The 19282-nt window shown below is 44.0% G+C and overlaps 1 protein-coding gene across 2 annotated transcripts in view; it reads right to left on the bottom strand.

Annotated features, from left to right (window-relative positions):
* Positions 1-19282, bottom strand: part of ncalda (neurocalcin delta a) — a 78280-nt gene that overhangs the window by 25028 nt on the left and 33970 nt on the right. The window contains exon 1 of one of the 2 annotated variants that reach the window (XM_015949340.3): positions 9483-9811. The exons of the other annotated variant lie outside the window; for it this stretch is intronic. The gene's annotated coding sequence lies outside the window, so the exon portion shown is untranslated. Of the gene's footprint in view, positions 1-9482; positions 9812-19282 lie in introns of those variants that run through there. 2 annotated transcript variants of the gene reach the window in all.

Below are 19282 nucleotides of genomic sequence, written 5' to 3'. Positions count from 1 at the left end.
GAAAAGAATCTCCAGAGTCCAAACTCAGTAACAACAACGACTTTCATCAGTCGGGGTTTTTCTGCTTTAAAAGATCCTCCAGTTCCGAACCAGGTGTGGGGAACAGATAACGGCCTCTGATGAGATGACCTCAGACTACAGGAGGAGAGGAGTGGCTGAATCAGCGATGGACAAAAGTTTCAAACCACCTGCTAGCGCCTTTGAGAACTCCTCTCTGAGAGCGAGTCTGGGGTCTCACAGAAGAAATCAGGACTTCCTAAAGAACCAGCAGACTGATAAGAGCAGCTTCACTGAGAAACCATGACTATTCTAACCGGTCACTCTGAGTGTTTCATGCAGGCTGAGCATGAAAATAGTCTCCTACACCTACCTCCTGCAGTAGCTTCTGATAGAAAACAGACGGTGAAACTCTAGGATTAGAAAAGCCTGACAGATCTACGTCACACTGTCACTAACATTCGTGGACTCAACCATCTGGACTCACGACGGGGAAGGCTGTTGTTGGTTTAGTGTCCAGAAAACAACAGAGAAGAAGAAGCTAACTGTTAGCATTAGGAACACCACCACACAGCAGAACTCCTCCAGGCTTGTGTTATTTGTGGAGATAAAACATCAACGTTGCAGAGTAGACAGAGTCAGTGGTAGAGTCGTGTTGCTGTTAGCCAATCAGAGGAGAGGTGTCCACATATCAGGAAGTAAGACTCCAGATCCTGCCATCTGAAGCTCAGCTGTGATGTGGCTCCCTTCTAGCTCCTGAAACAGGAGCGCCCAATATTTGTTGCTCACAGAGATCGACTCACAAGACATTCGTGTATTCTAGAAACCTCTGCTGATGTGTTGGTAAAACAAGTGAAGTTGGTCTTTAACAGATAATTTAGTGGACAGGAATATGGGTTGGAAAACTTCTGAGCAGTTTCTTTCTGGCAGGAGTTTCATAATAATTTAGCCAGAATAACCATGAATGTAAAATAAAGGCTGTAAAAGCTGCCCCGACGTTCTAGGGATTTGAAATGTTTTAAATGTGACATATTCAAACTTTTAAACGTTTAATAGTTCTTTGGTCCATAAAAACATTGAGGAAATAAAAGGTTAGAAATATGAGCGACGAGACTACTTTTACACATATTGGTGACTTCAACGCGTTTCTTATGGTGTATTTCCTGAAAAAGGTAAAAGAAAGACGTGACATGAATACAGAAATAAAGAAATGCATCAATGATTAAGAAAAACTTAAAGGACAACTCTAGTGTGTTCTCCATTTTGGTCCTTGGAGTTGAAGTTACAGCTAATGCAGATGCACCCGGGTCTGCTCAGTGTCAAACAATGGCCGAATAAACCTGTGGTTAGCTTGGTGTTTAGCTAACTGTATGCTAAGCCCTGATATGAATCTTTTTATTACAGTTTCACATGGGCAGGAATGTGCATCAGTGAAATGGTGCACACATACAATATAAGGCGATTTTATGGTTGGCCCCATTGTGACCAGTTGTCAGCTCATCCATTCATCTTTATTTCTCCAAACTGAGTCTGTTCATAGAGCTACATACAGCAGATAAGAATCTAATGGGTCACAACATTTGCACTTATGACACGTATGACTGTTATTCTTAGCTTTGACATCATTTACAGTGGAAACGTCCTTTTAGGAGTTTGATGTTTTGTGCAGGGATCATCTCATGACCCCAACCTCGGGAACCTCTTCCACAGAGACCCAAACTAGGTTTCGTGATGAACAGGTGGATAACTATGGCAGAGATCTGCTACCACTGGTATGTGACGTAGATGTTCTCACACGGACATTATTACAGGATTATTCTACTGATCACATCTCTGTAGAATTATGCTGTCAGCTGTCAGTAGTGATTTCCCCCATCATGAATTACTGATGAGTAAATTAAATCAGGCTTCATTTCATAAATACACTGATAACACACATGCAGAGACAAAAACCAACCACAGCTCTGGTGCTTCCATGAAGCAGGGACATACATGGACAGGATCAAGTGTTTTCAGCCAAAAAGGCTGCAGAGCAGGAAGAGAAGGGAAGGAGCACAGATAACTCCCACTAAAGTTTGTTGTTGAGAGACTGAAAAGATAACAAGGACGTTTGCAGTTAGTTTACTTTGACTAGAGCATCATGTGGAGGCTGGTCCAGGTGTTGGGCTGAGACTCATCATTATTGTGTGTGAATATGTGTGTGAATGGATGAATGATACACTGTAGTGTAAAGCGCTTTGGAGTCCTTACTCTGAGAGGTGCTATACCGTACAAGTGCAGGTCATATTGTATCCTAACAAAACATCAGGCAGCTGAGACCACACACGTTTCAGCGATGATCTAGAGTCTGAACAGCTGTTAGCTGGGATCTGCAGGCCGAACATGCAGAGGGGCAGAGGAAGTTACTTCTAAAAAGGAACATGGTGGTTTGGTGAAGATACCGGACTCTTCTCAAAGTGCCAAGCTGATTCTAAAATGTGTCATTCCTGTGTTTTTAGAAAGCGTTAGGCGTAGCAACAACAAAAATAGTCTCCTGTTGCATCTACAATAAAGTAAAAGGTGAAGCGTATTTTCTAAACCTACAAAATGAACAAAAAAGACACTTCTGGGTCCCTCCTGGGGAAACGTAACAATAACTTCCCAACACCAGTCTATAGTGTTTTTCAGTTAAATGAAAACTACATGTGTAGTTTTCCGTTGTGTTCTTCGTCCCTTACTGCATCAAGTGGTCAAAAACCTGAGAAACAAACTGTAAGAAAGAGCAAATGAAAAGATAATCATATACTCTGCTTCATTTTCTTTTAAAACCAACCCAAACCTACTGGGAATCGCTGTAACTGGTTTTATGCATCATCCTGGTCACTAGTGTTGCAGGTCTGCATGTCTCCATAGTCTCCAGGGAGAAAGTAGTGTGAAGATATCATAATTAAAACAAGAAAAACGATTTAAAGCAGCTTTTCTGAGTTTTCTGCTTTCAGAAATCCGTAAAAGTGATGATTTCATCATGTACTGTGATGTAATGTAACCACGCCCCCTGCCCCGCAGAGCTCCGTTCAATAGGAAACTGAGCGCCGACCAGAACTAACAGCTGTGATGTCTGGTATGAATGAGTGACTCATTCCGCTGTGGCGACTGGTATGAATGAGTGATCATTCTGCTGTGGCGACTGGCATGAATGAGTGATCATTCCGCTGTGGCGTCTGGTATGAATGAGTGACTCATTCCACTGTGGCGACTGGAATGAATGAGTGATGTGGCGACTGGAATGAATGAGTGATGTGGCGTCTAGTATGAATGAGTGATGTGGTGTCTAGTATGAATGAGTGACTCATTCCGCTGTGGCGTCTTGTATGAATGAGTGACACATTCCGCTGTGGCGTTTGGTATGAATGAGTGACTCATTCCGCTGTGGCGTCTTGTATGAATGGGTGACTCATTCTGCTGTGGCATCTTGTATGAATGGGTGACTCATTCTGAGGTGGCGTTTGGCATGAATGAGTGACTCTCTTTCTGTGAAGAAAAGCTCCTGCGCTTTTGTTTCAGAAAGTAGAAATTTGTTGAGAGGGAGGACTTTGAGTGTCACTCATGAATATTCATGACACGCCAACATCTCGCCTCTGATTGGCTAACAGCAGCGTGACTCTTCCACTGCCGTCATTCATTGTTTCTTAGGTAACAAAATACATCCTCGATGTTTTATCTCCAATAAGCCCAAAGGAGTTCTGCCGTATGGTGGAGTTGCTAAAGCTAAAAGTTAGCTTCTACTTGCCGAGACACGCTCTGCTCTCTCCTGGATGCTATTTCAACAACAGCCTCCCTCGGTCCTGAGCTGAGGTGGGCGGGGCCACGAATCCTCATTTTCCCTGTGAGGTAAAAGAGACTGACCTTTTTCTGACTTGATAGTTTTCCCGGCTATTTCCAGTCTACGGATAATTCAGGCGATAGCGGTTGAAAACGTATTGACGATCAGCATGCTTATGAAAGTCAGAGTGACCAATCGTGTCTCAAAAAGAGCAAGTACGATGTCTCGGTGAGCGAAACCTTTAAAGTGAGGGTCAAGGCATAGGTGGAGTTGTATTTCATCCACACTTCCTGTTAGGAAAACGCTTCTGAAAGAGGCGTCACCTGGCGGACCGAGAGAGCGGCAATGAGGCAGTGATAGACCGCACCCCCCTCACCCCCCCCCGCGTGCGCTGTCGGAGTTTCTCAATCTAAAAACGAGTTGTTAACAAGCACGTGCACACACTCACACAAGACTTAACGCTCAGGAGAAGAGCAGACACAGATTCTGCAGCATTCTGGAGGATTTCCTGTTAACCTCGATCATTAGATAAAAAGAGGAGGGAGGCATTTTTTTCAAGGAGGCGAGAGGCTCAGAGCGCTAATGTGTCAAATCAGCAGGTGAGTGGCTGAGCCAGGAGGAGGTGCGGCTTCCTCAACCTGGAGACCAGTGTGGTGCAGCCACGTAGTCATTTGCTGACAACGTTTTTCAGCTCAGCCATCAGCCACAGCTGGTTCTATGTAAATGTGGAGCAGAGTTTTAATCTGAAGATGGAGATAGAATTATGGTTTTGGGCTGAAATATGAAATTTAAAGTAAGTAGCACTAAACTGCCACACTAATGATTACACGTGTGTACAGCACCGTTAGACACTGATCTATACAGGTTATCAGCAAAAGAAAGTTAATTTAGGCGTTACTTGCTCTTTATAGGATGAAACATCCTTCAGTCTGTTATTATTCTCTAAATTTGGTCATAATACAGCAGGTTGCTATATCAGAAACCAAACAACTAACCAGTATCAGAATCTTTAACAGTCATGAGACAAAGTGGGTAGACAAACATGTCAACACTGACTTCCTGTTTACTGCTAGGACCGCTCATACTTTAATTTTATCGTTCAAGTCTTTTTCTGCCACCGTTTTAAACAGTTAGGGTTATGTCCTGTCCATGACCACAGAAAAGTGAAAATATAACATTTGAAGGACTGAGCTGAAATGACTATACGGCGATTCTTGAGCTTCCAGCCTTCTGCATCCATGGACAAGGACTTCAGGTGCTCCTGTGCACTTCCAACACACCCCGACTCACTCCACTGCCCTCCCACATCAGCATTTATCAGAAGAGACATACGTCACCTCACTTATCACAACTGATTCAGTTCATATTGAAATTGTGATCGTTTAACATGTGATTGGCTACAAAATATTCAAACATACTTTTTCTCCACCTAAGTGCAGATATTCTGTTGAGCCACTGATTCTTCAACAACTCAGTAAAATATATTATGAAATTAGTCAAACTTGAACACAAATACAGCACAAATAGATGAAGGTGTGTTTAAGGGTTGTTGGAGGGAATGGGGGTCAGACAGTGGACATTAAATCAGTGGATATTCAAATATTGTGTAGTGTTGTCATGAAGCCGGTAATAAACTCTTCTGCTTTAGAAGGCTCAACCCAACTCTGAGTCGACTGGAGTCTGTTCAGTGACACAGCAAAGCATGAATAATGTTTTCATCTTCTAACATCCTCTAAATGTTCTCCCTGCAGAGCCACTGAATAATGCTGAAAGCCACTCGGGTGAAATGAACAGACATTATAGCAGCACACTCCTCTTGATCTGCAAAAACCAAACAGCGTTGCACCAGAAAGAGGCAACCGAAGCAGAAATAAGCACATTTTTGTTCTAATGAATGTGTGAAAGCCATCTGCAGTGGACACTGAGTGAGAGCACTTCACCTGGGTCAAGCGCAGATGCCAAACACAACACCTCAGCAGAAGGGTATGATCATCTCTTAAGTGTCCCCGGCCTTTTAGCTCCGACCTTTACGTCGAGTGCAAATAAAGTAGTGAGAAATATCACAACCGCTTTGTGCAGCATCAGAAGCGCTTCTCATGACCATTCTCAGATGGGTGAAACTTATTCTGAACCTTTTTACTCCCACAAGTCATTTTCTTAGTGACGGTTGTTGCTTACCACAAAATAAATTCTCTGTGTATAATGAGAAAAAGAGATTAAACAAAGCTTTTACTGTTTTAATAATAATAATAATAATCAGAGCCTGGGTGTGTCCCCGTGTTTAACTTTCTCTGAGACATGAGGCTGGATCAGAAATAACCAACAGCAGGAGAAACCATTTTTATAAGATAAAAATCATAACAGCAAAAAATAAAAAAACAGACAGGAAAAGGAAACATTTAGATTCAGACACAAAGAAAAGGTGATCCAGCAGAAGACAGAACTGAAACAGCAGTGACGGTGAAGTGTTTTATAATATAAACGGACTTTGGTTATTAACATTATCTGTACTACACCCTTCATAACAACACATGCAGGTACAGCATTCATCAAACCAAGCGTAAATCCTGACTAAAATGTTTCATCATTCACTGGAAAAGTCAGACAGACACCTGTCTAACATCAGGGGGAGCAGCCGGTGTATCATTTCCTGACGCCGTGGCGACAGACGGACTCAGACAGAACTAATCACCTTCTAGTGAAGAAGACCGCCATGACTTTTGGTACTTCCTTAAAACGCCGCTGGAGATCTTTAAGATGTTTGTACGGGGACAACGATGAGTCACACATTTCTGTTATGTAAGGATGAACGCGGAGAGATGAGAAGCTCAACTTTACAATGAAGAGTTCACCTGAAGGACCCTAACCCTATGATTCAAGGCACTACAGGATCATTAAATCAGCTAATCCTAATCCAGCTTTTACTGCACCATCTCGTATCTGCATGGTTTAAAAGGACCTATGAGGATAAATGTTATTATGCAGGTCAGAATCATCAGTAGAAAACCATCATGTGAGATGGCTTCTGATTAAAACACCTGTCACCGTAATAAACATTACTCCCCGGGTTTCTGTCTCTTCTCACATCTCTAGAAACATTTCACACCTGAACTCCTTCTTTCTATTTGTCTCAGCCTCTGGTCATAAAGCAGCAGTTACATAAACGGCCTCCGAGTTACATGAGACTCCCTGAAGCACAACACAGGAAGTTAAAGAAGCCTGGTACAGTTCAGCGCTGCAGTATTAAGACACTTCTCTCCAGATATGTCTAAGGATGTGGGCAGAAACGCATCACTCCAGTGGGAATGTGAAGGCCTCACTGGAGGAGGGAGAGGTGTCAGCTTTCTCTCCATGACAGAGCGACCTTAAATCAATTCAGATGCAGTCTATGCACACACAATAAATCCCACAGGCCACAGAAATGGCCTTCACACTCCAGCAGAGCTCCAAAACAGCACTGATGTGCACCAAATCAGTCCATCACCTCTCGCCCACCTGTAGCCGCAACAAGCCGCTGTGCTCAGGTGTGGAGGATAATCTGTATGCAGAGTTCAGATTAACTTAATGCCTGAAGAGCAAATGAACACTCCATTGAATTCGCTACAAAGGTTTGAAGTGGCTTTGTGACTCTGCTGAAGAAATCCTTAAACCTGGAAGCCCAGCCCCTCCACGGAAACAAAACACAGGAATCACTTTTTCTAGGCATCGCTGAATAACAGCTGCACGTTCTTACCATACCATACCAATTTTATTTATATAGCACATTTAAACACGGCATGAGAGCCGACCAAAGTGCTGAACAAAACACACAATAAAAACAATCAAAAATAAAAACTAAATCCATTAAAATCAAGTAATCCAACCCTAAAAGGAAAGGTAGAAAGGGAATAAGTTAGACAGAATTAAAAGCCTCTCTCATAGCTATTAGCTGCAGGCTACATGATACTTAAAGAACATCATGATAGCGGTCAGGTGATCGGACCCCCCGGGTTAACATGGCAGCACCGGTAAACAGGTAAAGGTGGAGAGCACTGACACTACTGAGCCCGTCAGAACCTGCTGGTGGCTTCCTAGACGCGACAACCCCTCATAAATAAAAAGCAATGTAATTATTTTATTTTCAGTTCAGTTGAGCTCAAATACACTTGAACAGACGTGCTAACCCTTCACCCACTCACATGTCCATCCCCCTTATTGCAGATCTTCGTGGGGTTTGGTGTTTTGACCCAGGACTCATCAACATGTGGTGAGAAAGCCAGGATCAACCCACCAAGCATCTGCTCCACCGACTGCTCCAATAAACAGTAAAAGCAGATAAACCGGGCCGAACCTGCATATTTTAGTGCTAACAGACTGGGAGTTGTAAGACCCATACGGATTTATGTTACAGCACCCTGCAAAGAAAGATTGCATCACGTGGATGATCTACTCGTATCAGTCTGATTTATCCTTTAGAGATGTGGAGTCATCAGGCCAGGAGGGAGAAGGAGAAGAATCATTAATTCATCAAGCTGCCTAATCGTGTCCTACTCCGATCAGCAGGTGTTTCAGATAAAAGACAACACGTGTTAAGCTGATAACGAGTTAGGACATTACTTTGGTGTTCCTCGGGTAATTAGACTACGAGGTATTAGGAGCTGCTTAACAAGACCAATGTGATGCAGGGTATTATTAGAACGTCCATTAGCACCGGAGATTGCATGTCTGCTTTGACTTGAAGCTGACTTATGTGTCTCCTGCTGAAGCATTTCCACACAGAACTAGAGAAACGTGAGCTCAGCTCTGATGCAATGCTAAACTGTCATTATTTTCTGCAGAGCAGTGAAGCTTTAATTAGAGGGACTCGGTGAATATGTGCAGCTGGACTGTGACAGAGAGCTGTTACATGCCACTGGCAGGTCTCCACATCATTAGGTAAGAGGTGGGAGGAAGTGCTGAGACGAGGAGATGCATCGCAACAAAAGAGAAGGAGGGAGTACAGAGAGGAGAAACCGTTGGTTTGAGCTAAACACAGTGTTCATTTGAGGTATGCAGGGAGCGGTGTGTGTGTGTGTGTGTGTGTGTGTGTGTGTGTGTGTGATTAATGATAAGCAGGAAGAGGAAGCTGCGAGATAAACACTTTCTTCCTAAACCACAAAAACCTTAAAGAACCCATCTCTTCTAACGTTAAAGCCGTGTTCCAAGTGCAGAGCAGCCTCCTGAGGTGTTCTCATCGCCTCAGAGGGGGCAGCTGTGTTGCCCCCCACCGCCTCCATCTCCCTGGCAGTCAGAACCAGCAGCTCCAGCCCACACCGTAGCCTCCGCGTTGGGAGCAAAAGCCATGTGGCGCTACACATCACGACACACTCAGCCTCTCAAACGGTCACTCTTCCCTTCTCTCCTCTACCGTGCACTCACTTCCTGTATGAGGGTTGAAATCCGATGTTTGATGTGAGAGAAAGCAAACCAGTCGCACATCACGCTGCATGTCTGCACTCGCTCAACTAAGTTTAGAGGATTTTTCAGCTGGCGACCTTAAAAAGAGGAATTCGTGCACACACACACACACACACGCACGCACACACACACACGCACACACACACACACACACACACACACACACGCACCTTCCTATCTACACAAGTAGGCTTCTGGAGGCAACCTCTGGGTAAACACACACAAAGAACAAAAACAGGGACCTTACCTCAGTTTGCAGCAAAGCCCAGGCTATTCAGCAGTCCATCACAGGGACTCCTGGCTCTAGACTAAGTTTACAGCAGCAGCAGAGGAGAAGAAGCAACAGGCGAGAATAAAGGACAGCAACAGCACAGAGAGTGACGAGAAGAGGAGAGAGGAGGAAAGCACACCCGCTGGGGGAGGAGAGCAGCGACTGAGCGAGTAAGACAGCTAATGGTGACTGACAGACTCCCAGTCTGAGCGTGAGGTTTATTCAAAGCTCACAAACTAATGCGTTCCTCTGCCTCCCAGCCTTACGTCAGCACGGTCACATGACCCTGCTCTGGTGTGTTTGTGTGTGGGGGTGAGTGTGGAGGGTAGGAGAGACACAAGAGAGCCGGAGAAGCCTGTGTTGCTGTGGCAACAAGAACACTGCACCTCAGTGATTTCAACAGGTCCACTGACGTTCACGCAGAGATATTCAGATGCAGAAGGTTTTAGCATAAAAACGAATCCACAGAAGGGACGGTTAAACTTCTGCTCGTTCTCCTCTCATTTACACATCTAACGAGGGCGCCTAGTGAAATCCTGGAATACCGCTGAAATGTCGTCACCTTTCATTTCTAAATTTCATTCCCTTGGAAAGTACCTGGGGCCAATCTGGTGCCTGGATTCTGGACAGTAACTTGGTCTCATTCCCGTTGCAGCAGAGCTGCCCTTGGTCTCCGATCCTGTTTGACATGGAATGTGGAACACGGAATGTTTGAAATGGTGACTGACGTCCAGGGAAACACTCCCCCTCACTCACCCAGGAAGCAGACACCGAGGTGGTGGATACCTTTAAGTACCTGGGTGCAAACGGAGCTGGTCCAACAACACAGATGCTCTGTATGAGAACCAGAATTCTTCATTATTTATTTGTGGTTTTTAGCAGTTGAAGGGTACAATACTAGCTTACTGCCTACGTGTATAAATACATTATTTTTCTTCTATTCTCCTTAGTGTTAGTGCTGCTGTAACAAGTGGATTTCCCCTCTGTGGGATCAGTAAAGTCTATTCTACATGTTTAAGGACAAGGTGTAACCATGAATCAAGTTCAATGTGCACTGGGTGGTTTACAGCAGATTGTGAAGCAGCTGGGGCCGAGTCAGGTTCTCCAAGTCTTCTTGGCTGGAAAAGGCTGGAATGCTCGTCTGCACTGGGAGTGAGTCGTTGCTCCAACCACAGGGCCTTACATTTCTTAGTTTCCTGATTACAAGTGATGGTAGGATGAAGAGAGACAAAGTAAAGGTCAGGGACTTGCTCTTGTCTGTAGGGGGGAAAAGAAACTGAGCCAAAACATACAGCTCTCCAACTGGTGGTCCATCCATGCTCCATCCAGAATCTATGAGAATGAGACTGTGACCAAAAGAACATGATCCAGGACACAGCTGATGGAAATGCACCGGAATGGCTCAAGCCGTAATAATAAGATAAGGAGCTCCATCATCGGGGGGAGGAGAGACTGCTCCTCTGTGTCAAAAGAAGTAAGCCTATTGGGATGCACTCTGGCCATTGAAGGGCTTCTGGGTGAATTCCACTGGTTGGAGGTGCTGGGGAGAACCTGGAGGGGGTCGCTGGGGAGAGGAATGTCAGGGCTTCTCTTGGGCACCTGCTCCTTGAATAAAACAGTAAAATACCCTCAGAGTTTGGGTCATTTTCCTCTGATGTTTAACATGTTTTCTGAATAATATCAGCTGCATTGGTGCACATTTGTAGTCACATTCAAGAAAATGTCCTTTCTGCTTAAATAACCAAAGCATTAGAGCTAGTGATGGGTTTTGACGTGCCCTCTACTAAAGCTGAACATGCATTGTGTTTTACTAATCCGGGGCAGGGCTTCTGTGAGACTGAGTGGGGGAGTGTGACCAAAGGCCCTCCTTGTCCCATCCTCCACTCCCTGAAGCGGCTTTGGTCTGATTTCGTTTACAACAATAGCATGAGTTGACCAGTTCAACGAAGCAGTGTGGGGCCCAGGATGAGCAGTGGGGGTGTGAAAACAACCCCCCAGTCAAGCAGCAAGGGTCGGTATGTATGAGCCAGCAGTGGACAGACACTGAATCTCCTACAGGATGAAGGAAAAGTAATGCCTGCAGCAGAGATAAGTGTAATTATAAAAATCCCGCTGAGGAGAAAATCAGAGACAAGAAAGAAATCCATCAGTCCAAAGGGCAGCCAAGCACAAGAGAAACGCGATGAGGCAAGAAAGTGAAATGACTCTGGCTGTTGGGCTCTTTTGTACATTCATTATTGAGAATTAAATTATTATTCAATCTAAAGTCTGGATCTTTGGAATAGCAAGCTGAATGGGGACGACATTTTCATTTGAAACTTTGAAGCAACACCTACTAAATGTCTAAAAGTCCCCATGACAGCCGTTGGTTTATTTTCCTGTTTTTAGATTGGAGGGTTACGGATAAGTGTTTATTAAAGCAGATGAAGCATCAGAACCAATCAGATTTGCTGATGCAGACCACTCTGTGTGTGTGTGTGTGTGTGTGTGTGTGTGTGTGTGTGTGTGTGTGTGTGTGTGTGTGTGTGTGTGTGTGTGTGTGTGTGTGTGTGTGTGTGTGTGAGTGTTAGGATGTAGGGTGGGTAGCAGGCACAAGAGGGACTTCCTTCTTCCTAAAGACACAGTAAGCAACAGCGAGGGTGGAAGTGAAAACAACTTCTCTTTCCAAGGTAAACCGTCGTTTCTCTGGAAACTAGAATCCTCCCGGCACATCGACTCAGTGAAACTCAGACTACTCGTGTTCTGTTGGATGTGTTAGGAAAATCAGCGGAAGACAAACGATAAATATGGTCTCAGACAACAGATGTTCCAGAAATGGCAAAACAACATAAATAAATAATACAATAAGGAAAGAAAAAGTTCCTCCCTTTTAAAATCCGATTACTTATGGGCAGCTGGCCTTGAATAAGAACATCAACCTGTGGCAGATTGGGGATCATGTTCCCTGCAGATGGATTTAAAAGATTAGGTAACAAATTATCAGCTGTGTTATTATCAGGAAGGGAAGGCTAACTACTACCAAGAGCCAAATTGTCTGATTATTAATAAATAAACAGGACAAGGTCAAAAACAGAAGATACTTGACATGACTATTGGAAAAGTTAAAGAGGTCCTTCACTCATATTTTCAATACATCTGCAGTGGTCTCTAGTGCAAATGAAGGCCTTGTAAGTCCTACTCTGGGGGAAAACAAGCTCTGGTGCAACTGCTTCAGCATAGAGAATTCATCCAGAGGAGGAAGCATCTTCAGATGACAGGCTTCTGTGTCTTACTTCCTGATATATGGACAGCTCTCCTCTGATTGGCTAACAGCAACACAACTCTAAAACTGACTGTCTGCTCTGCAATGTTGATGTTTTAACTTCACCAATAGCACAAGCCTGGAGGAGTTCTGCTGTGTGGTGGAGTTGCTAATGCTAATGGCTAACTTCTACTAGCAGAGACGTTCTCTGCCGTTTCCTGGATGCTAAACCAACAACAGCCTTCCCTGTTGTGAGTCCATGAATGTTAGTGACGTAGATCTGTCAGGCTTTTCTAATCCTAGAGTTTCACCGTCTGGTTTCTATCAGAAGCTAATGCAGGAGATAGGTGTAGGAGACTGTTTTCATGTTCAGCCTGCATGAAACACTCAGAGTGACCCGTTAGAATCAGGAATGATAAGTAAAAACGGTTTCTCAGCGAAGGACATCTTCAAATAGTCACAAAACAACATTGAGAGAAAAAACCCACATGGCCTGACTAAAAAAACCCTTATGAAGAATAATTAAAACAGAAACAGTGTTCCCTCGCCTGAACGCGAGTCACTGGGGCTCCACTATGGAGCTAGGCCTGGAGGTGAGGCATGTTGGCGAGCGCCATGTGGTCTGGCTTTTACCCATGGAGACTGGTCGGCCCCCATTCCATGGGCTCACCACTTGTGGGAGGGGCCAAAGGGGCCAGGAACATTGCTTGATGGGTGGCTGAAGCGGAGACCGTGGCGGTCTGATCCTTGGCTACAGAAGCTGGCTCTCGGCATGCGGAATGTTACCTCTCTGGTTTATTTAACCTTTTATTTAACCAGATGAGTCGATTAAGAACTCACTCTCAGTCACAGAGACTACCTGGCCAAGAGGCAGCAGCAACAGACACGTAGTTAGCATTACATCAGAGAAGGACAAATAAGATAAAAATCTGATAAAACAGTTACACAAAACGACAAAGAACTGTTCTCATTTACAATATGTACAAGTAATCAAAACAGCACCGACAAAGCTTCCCATTTGTCACTGATTCTGTTCATAACTTTTATAGACGGGATTTCTAGGAGCAGCCAAGGTGTTGAGGGAATCTGTTTTGGTGGCCTGAGGATCAAGTCTCTGCTTTTTGCAGATGATGTGGTCCTGTTAGCTTCATCAGAACGTGATCTCTGGCTTATGCTAGAGAGGTTCACATCTCCTCTAAATCACACATCAGGTGTGTGCAGGGCTAGAACCAAAACCTGCTGCTCTTCAGGACCAGGATTGGGCACCCTTGTTGTAAAAGATCAGTTATTTCTAAGGATGCAACAGATCATCATTGATCCATGATCCGTATGGATCTCTCGCGCATGTGCGGTTCGCGGATCGTTCACGTGGAGGCGCTACCTGTTCAGTCCAAAGTAGAAATGCACAGCGGTGGTTAAGGCGCAGGAGGAGAGGACGTTGAAACAGCCCCTGCATTGTTTTGGTTGCAAGGTGAACTGGTGAGGAAGGAGGTTCGGTGCCAAGAGGAGGCAGGTAGAACAACAAAAGCATCAGCAAGAGTGAGCAAAATGCTCCTCAACATTGTTGAGGCTGGAAGATGCAACTTGACTTTTGACATCGGCTAGTTTTATCAACAGAGATGGTAACAACTAATCATAGGCCAGACATGAACCTGCAGTCAGCTTCTCTGACACTGCGCCACATCCTAGAGTCTGCTAGAAGATCCTTAAAAAGCCAGGACACTCAAATAACAGCCCACTCAGATTTGTTCGTAAACGGCCTGCATTTATGTAGCACCTTCTAGTCTTCCAGCCCCAAAAGGCACAGCAGTCATTAACCCATCCACACACATTCACATGCTGTCAGTGATAAGCCACAATGTAGCCACAGCAGCTCTGGAGACAAGTGGCAAAGGTGGGGCAGCCACACCCACATAGGCACCTCCAGTTCCCACAGACCACCACCAGCAGGCAGGGTGGATGAAGAACACCACAAGGTGCCAGCCTGAGAAGGGCGGGCACTTGCTCCTCCTCCAGCATTAGTAACTAAAGTTTATTGAAGGGAATTGCAGTGAAAGTCTAATTCTGAGTGAGACATCATCACTTTCAGCTATGTGGAGCTACTTTGATGATGCCAAGTACATGTGTGCTTGAACTGCAGTTTTACTGGTAGTTCGTAGCATATACTACAGCTTTATGACCCAGGTCTTTCTTTCTCAGGATAACTGAAATAAATCTAAGGAAAGTCTTTGTGTTAAGAAAGATTTGATTATGAATACATGAATTTCATGTATTTAAGGACATGAACTCATTTGAACTACACGCTTCATTTTACCAGGAGTAAGAATTTCCCACATGCAGCTAATATAAACATTGTCATCCCAATATAGTTTTACTAAGAATCAGGTCAATGTTCAGAAATGTAACTCATCGTGTCTCATCCCGTGCTTTTGTGTAACTATAAAATGGTTTTAAAGCTTCCCCTCCCCCACATTTCCTGTTTCCACTGACGGACTAAATACAAAGTTACACAAATCTTGAAACTTTTGAACAGTTTTTATTCTTACATATGTGAACATATTCTAGGTGATTCCAACTGAAAATGTGCACATTTTCACTCTTTTGCGTCTCATTAGTCCCCAACAGTCTCAGGCCAGTGGGAATCTAGATGAACAAACAAGCACACAGTATTTAATGTGGAACACATCTTTACTCTAAACCTTCATACGTCTGCTAGAGATCTAGACCAGGGAAGGGTTGGGCATCGTAGGAATAATTCTGGTTCCTATTCCAATTCCCCGTTTAGATTCCGATTGATTCTCAATTCCATTCTTTCAAACACCATCACATGCTTTAAGTGAGCCAGCTAATCACAGGTCTTACTTGATGAAATAATCTGAACTTCAACATGAATTTTAGTTCTCTGACCAATAACATCACCGTAATTTAAACAAAAACATGTTTTCAGCAAAAGAAAAAAACTTGCAGCACAACCAGTGTGTTTGTTTCTGACCATGGCCAAAGTCTGGGAACTGAAGAAGCCTCTGGCATGAGAGGCTAAATAGAAAAGTCCGGCTGTTTTCACCGAAATCTGTCAGGATGGTCATGTCCCGGATGACTGAGAGTCTACACCTGCTTGCTGCTGCAGTGATTCAGTCAGAAGGGAAACTGAATCTTAAAAACTCGCCTCACATCGCCTGGAGTCTTTCCGTAAAACGTGTATTAAATCCACTGTTGATGACTTTTTACGAGCTTCCTCTGCGCCACATTTTTCATTGAAGGATGCAAACTTTACATCACTTCACCACTCTCACGGAGTTTGGCAGACGTGTTTGTTAATTTTTTGTGAGGTAAGGAAAGGAGACATGATGCTGCACTCAGGGTCTCTGCAAGCTGCAAAGCAGGAGCGACAAGCTGGTGGCATGATCGGCTTTGAAAGGTGTTGATCAGAATTTGCAGATCCCGTTTTTTCCACTGAGATCAGCTGCAGATTCTTCTTCCAGTTGGCAGACTGGGAATCGAAACTAGGAATCGAAATTAAAACATTTGAATGATTCCAGGAAAAACCGACAGTTAGTCCCGGTTCCGATTGATGCTCGATCATACCCAACCCTAGACCAGGGGTGCTCAGTCTTGGTGCTGGAGTGCCAGTATCCAGCATGTTTTAGATGTTTCCTTGCTTCAGCACATCTGATATCAATGGGCATGTGATTAACAACCTTCTGCAGAGCTTAATGAACTGGTGATTCAACCACTGAATCAAGTGTGATGGAGCCACCTGCGTCACAACCATTTTGTCAGAGTAGGAAATGCCATCCCCCCCCCTTTTTTATGCTTCTGATACCCTTGGTTCGAGCAGAGAAACAACTAAAACAGGCTGGATACTGGCCCTCCAGGACCAGGATTGAGTTCCCCTGATTTAGACCCACACAGTTTCAACCAGGGGGCAGACCAACCACCAAAGCCTTTCTACACAAATCTGAGTTTAAGCAGCATTCACCTCTACAGTTTCAGAGGAAATGTCAGTGTGCCGTTAAAAAGCTGCAACTGTTATCTGTGTCGTCACACAGCTACAGCTTGTGGAGACAAGAGGGATTAAGCGAGGAGTGTTGATCAATCCCAGTTTTGAATGACTGCCAGTGACGACCACAGAAATCACCGGGAATGTGGCTGGTGGCGTGGGAAGTAATTTCTGCTCCTACAACCTGTATGGTTATCAAATACCAAAAAGAAAAACACCACACATCTACAGGACCCATTTTATAAACAAGGTGCAACACTAAGGAATTTCTCTGTTATCCTCCAGCAGCTGGACTCACAGCTGGTCTGGCTCACACAGCCTCAAAGCTTCCATCAGTAAGACTGGTTCAAATCCCAAATCACTGAAATGAGTGGACAAATCTCCTCGTGTGTTATGTAAGTGCAGCGCAGGGGTGGGTGGGGGGTGACTGGTGCACCGCGCTGCTCAGGCTAATCCAACCTACCACACTGCCTGCCAACACCAGTGATGACAGCGTCTTGGAGCTCTGTGGGGTTGTGTAATAGCTTAACCATTATGTCAACACGTTTTCAAAATAAAAACAGCAGATTTAAGAATCTATTTGATTACAAAAATGAATTAGAACACACACGTTTCTTTCTCCCACTCACTTAAGTTTAACTAACACTGTTAGAAAACCTGCAGCATGAGAGGAACTAGTTATAGGCAGCTGGTGTAAGTTAGAAGTTTCTATGATGAAGAAACTGAGATGTTACAGCAACTCTGTCATTAAAACTAATAAACAGCCTTTAACTGGACCAAAAACCATTTAGTCTGTTCTGTTAACACTAGAACTCCCAGGAACCGTCAGTTTGATGGCTGTCATTTTGGCCATTAAATGCAGGCTGACGACGCTGTTGAGCAAAATGCTTGAAGTGCATTATTAACTTTTTATGGATGTGTGAACCTAATAAAACAGTAAGAAAGTATCACTTTAATCCAAACCTTGAAAAGAAGTCTCTCTTTCGTTCGTTGGCTGAGGCGACACAGATCTTTTCCGTGGGCGAGGGGTCCCAGATGGTCTTCCGCGTTGCCGTCAAGAGTCCCTGCCGCTTCCTACTGACCAGTTTTCATCAGCTTTCCCCTCTCCGCCTGAAGCAGCTTCATTTCTCGTGCTTGTTTCACTGAGAATGTTCTTCTAAAAGCTGTGTCAGCCACTTTTTCACACGCCGTATGAACGGAGAGGGAGCGCACGTGAGCTGGAAAGTCGGTTGCTTAGCAATGGCGATGCTGTCCATTATCGTTACCATGTAAACAATAGAGCCGTCAAAATGACGGCTTGTGGGAGACAAAGACAAAAACAGCTATATTTATTTTCTGATACATTATTTTATGGAAATTATAAAGCAAAAATAAAGGACACATAAAAACAGGGAAAGCCAGGACAACATGAGATCCATCTAACTGAAGTTACTACATATCAAAATACGAAAACAGTCAAAATGACTGCCTTGGGAGTTCTAGTGTTAAAAGCTCATTTCAACCCCTATTTTAGTTCATTTATTCACTTTTCATTTAGGAAGTGCAAACACTTTCCAGTAAAAACAAACCTGAGCAGAATAGTGCGCTACAAAACAGCTCCATCTTTCCTTGTTTCACGTCCAGAATGGAGAGCAAAGGCGAGCAGAATCCTGGTCGAAAAACAAAAATTTATATTTTGCATTCATAGAAGGATTCCAGAGTTTTGAAATGACTGAATTACAACTCGGTGTTCAAACAGACACATGCTTGTTTAGGGGACAATTTTAATACTCAAAGATCACAAAGAAGAGAAAACTGCATTCAATTCCAATTTCTTCTTCTTCATTTTTAGCTGGATAACCATTCACTACTGTCATCACCTGTAGAAAAAACTGGCATGTTTTAACTGGTTCCCTGCTCCGTCACGACCGATTCAATGATTGAATAACCTCTTCTGGATGTTCTTAAGAAGCTGCTAATCACCCAAACCAGGTGTGTTGTAACAGCGACACGTGGTAAACATGCGGGTGGTGGCCCTTGAGGACCTGTATTGAAAGGTGGAATGTTGTTGTGTAGCTATAATTAGAACGAGTACGAGCACGTGTACGTCAACAAGGCTCTAACGGTTTACACACGGACACGGATAAGCATGTTCAAGGATTAAAGCAAAGCACAATTCCTCAAACATGAAATGCTTTGCTCACAGGTTTCATTGAAGAATAAAGAAATAACAGCGATTGTTCACTGTTCCAGCAGCAGCACAAAAATCCTCCAAAACCCAGCAACACCTGCTGCTCCTCTAAGACACCAGAGAGCTGATTCCTTCCTTAAAGCCTCCACTGCTGCTTATTTAGCTTAATCCTTACAAGTCTTTACAGTCGTCTACAGAAACAGACCCTGGAGATAAATACTTACTCTCCACTGCTGATTAGGAACACATTAACCCTCAAAACACAACCCATTTCCAGGTCTCTGGTGACCAAACTTCACAACAACACCAAAACTACACAACAACACCAAAACTAAACACACCTTTATTCTACTGTTTAAGTACCG

Source organism: Nothobranchius furzeri, chromosome 5, assembly GCF_043380555.1.
Source record: "Nothobranchius furzeri strain GRZ-AD chromosome 5, NfurGRZ-RIMD1, whole genome shotgun sequence".
NCBI classification, from domain to species: Eukaryota; Metazoa; Chordata; class Actinopteri; order Cyprinodontiformes; family Nothobranchiidae; genus Nothobranchius; species Nothobranchius furzeri.
Note: the sequence above shows the minus strand (reverse complement) of the source record. Positions and strands in the feature narration are given on the sequence as shown.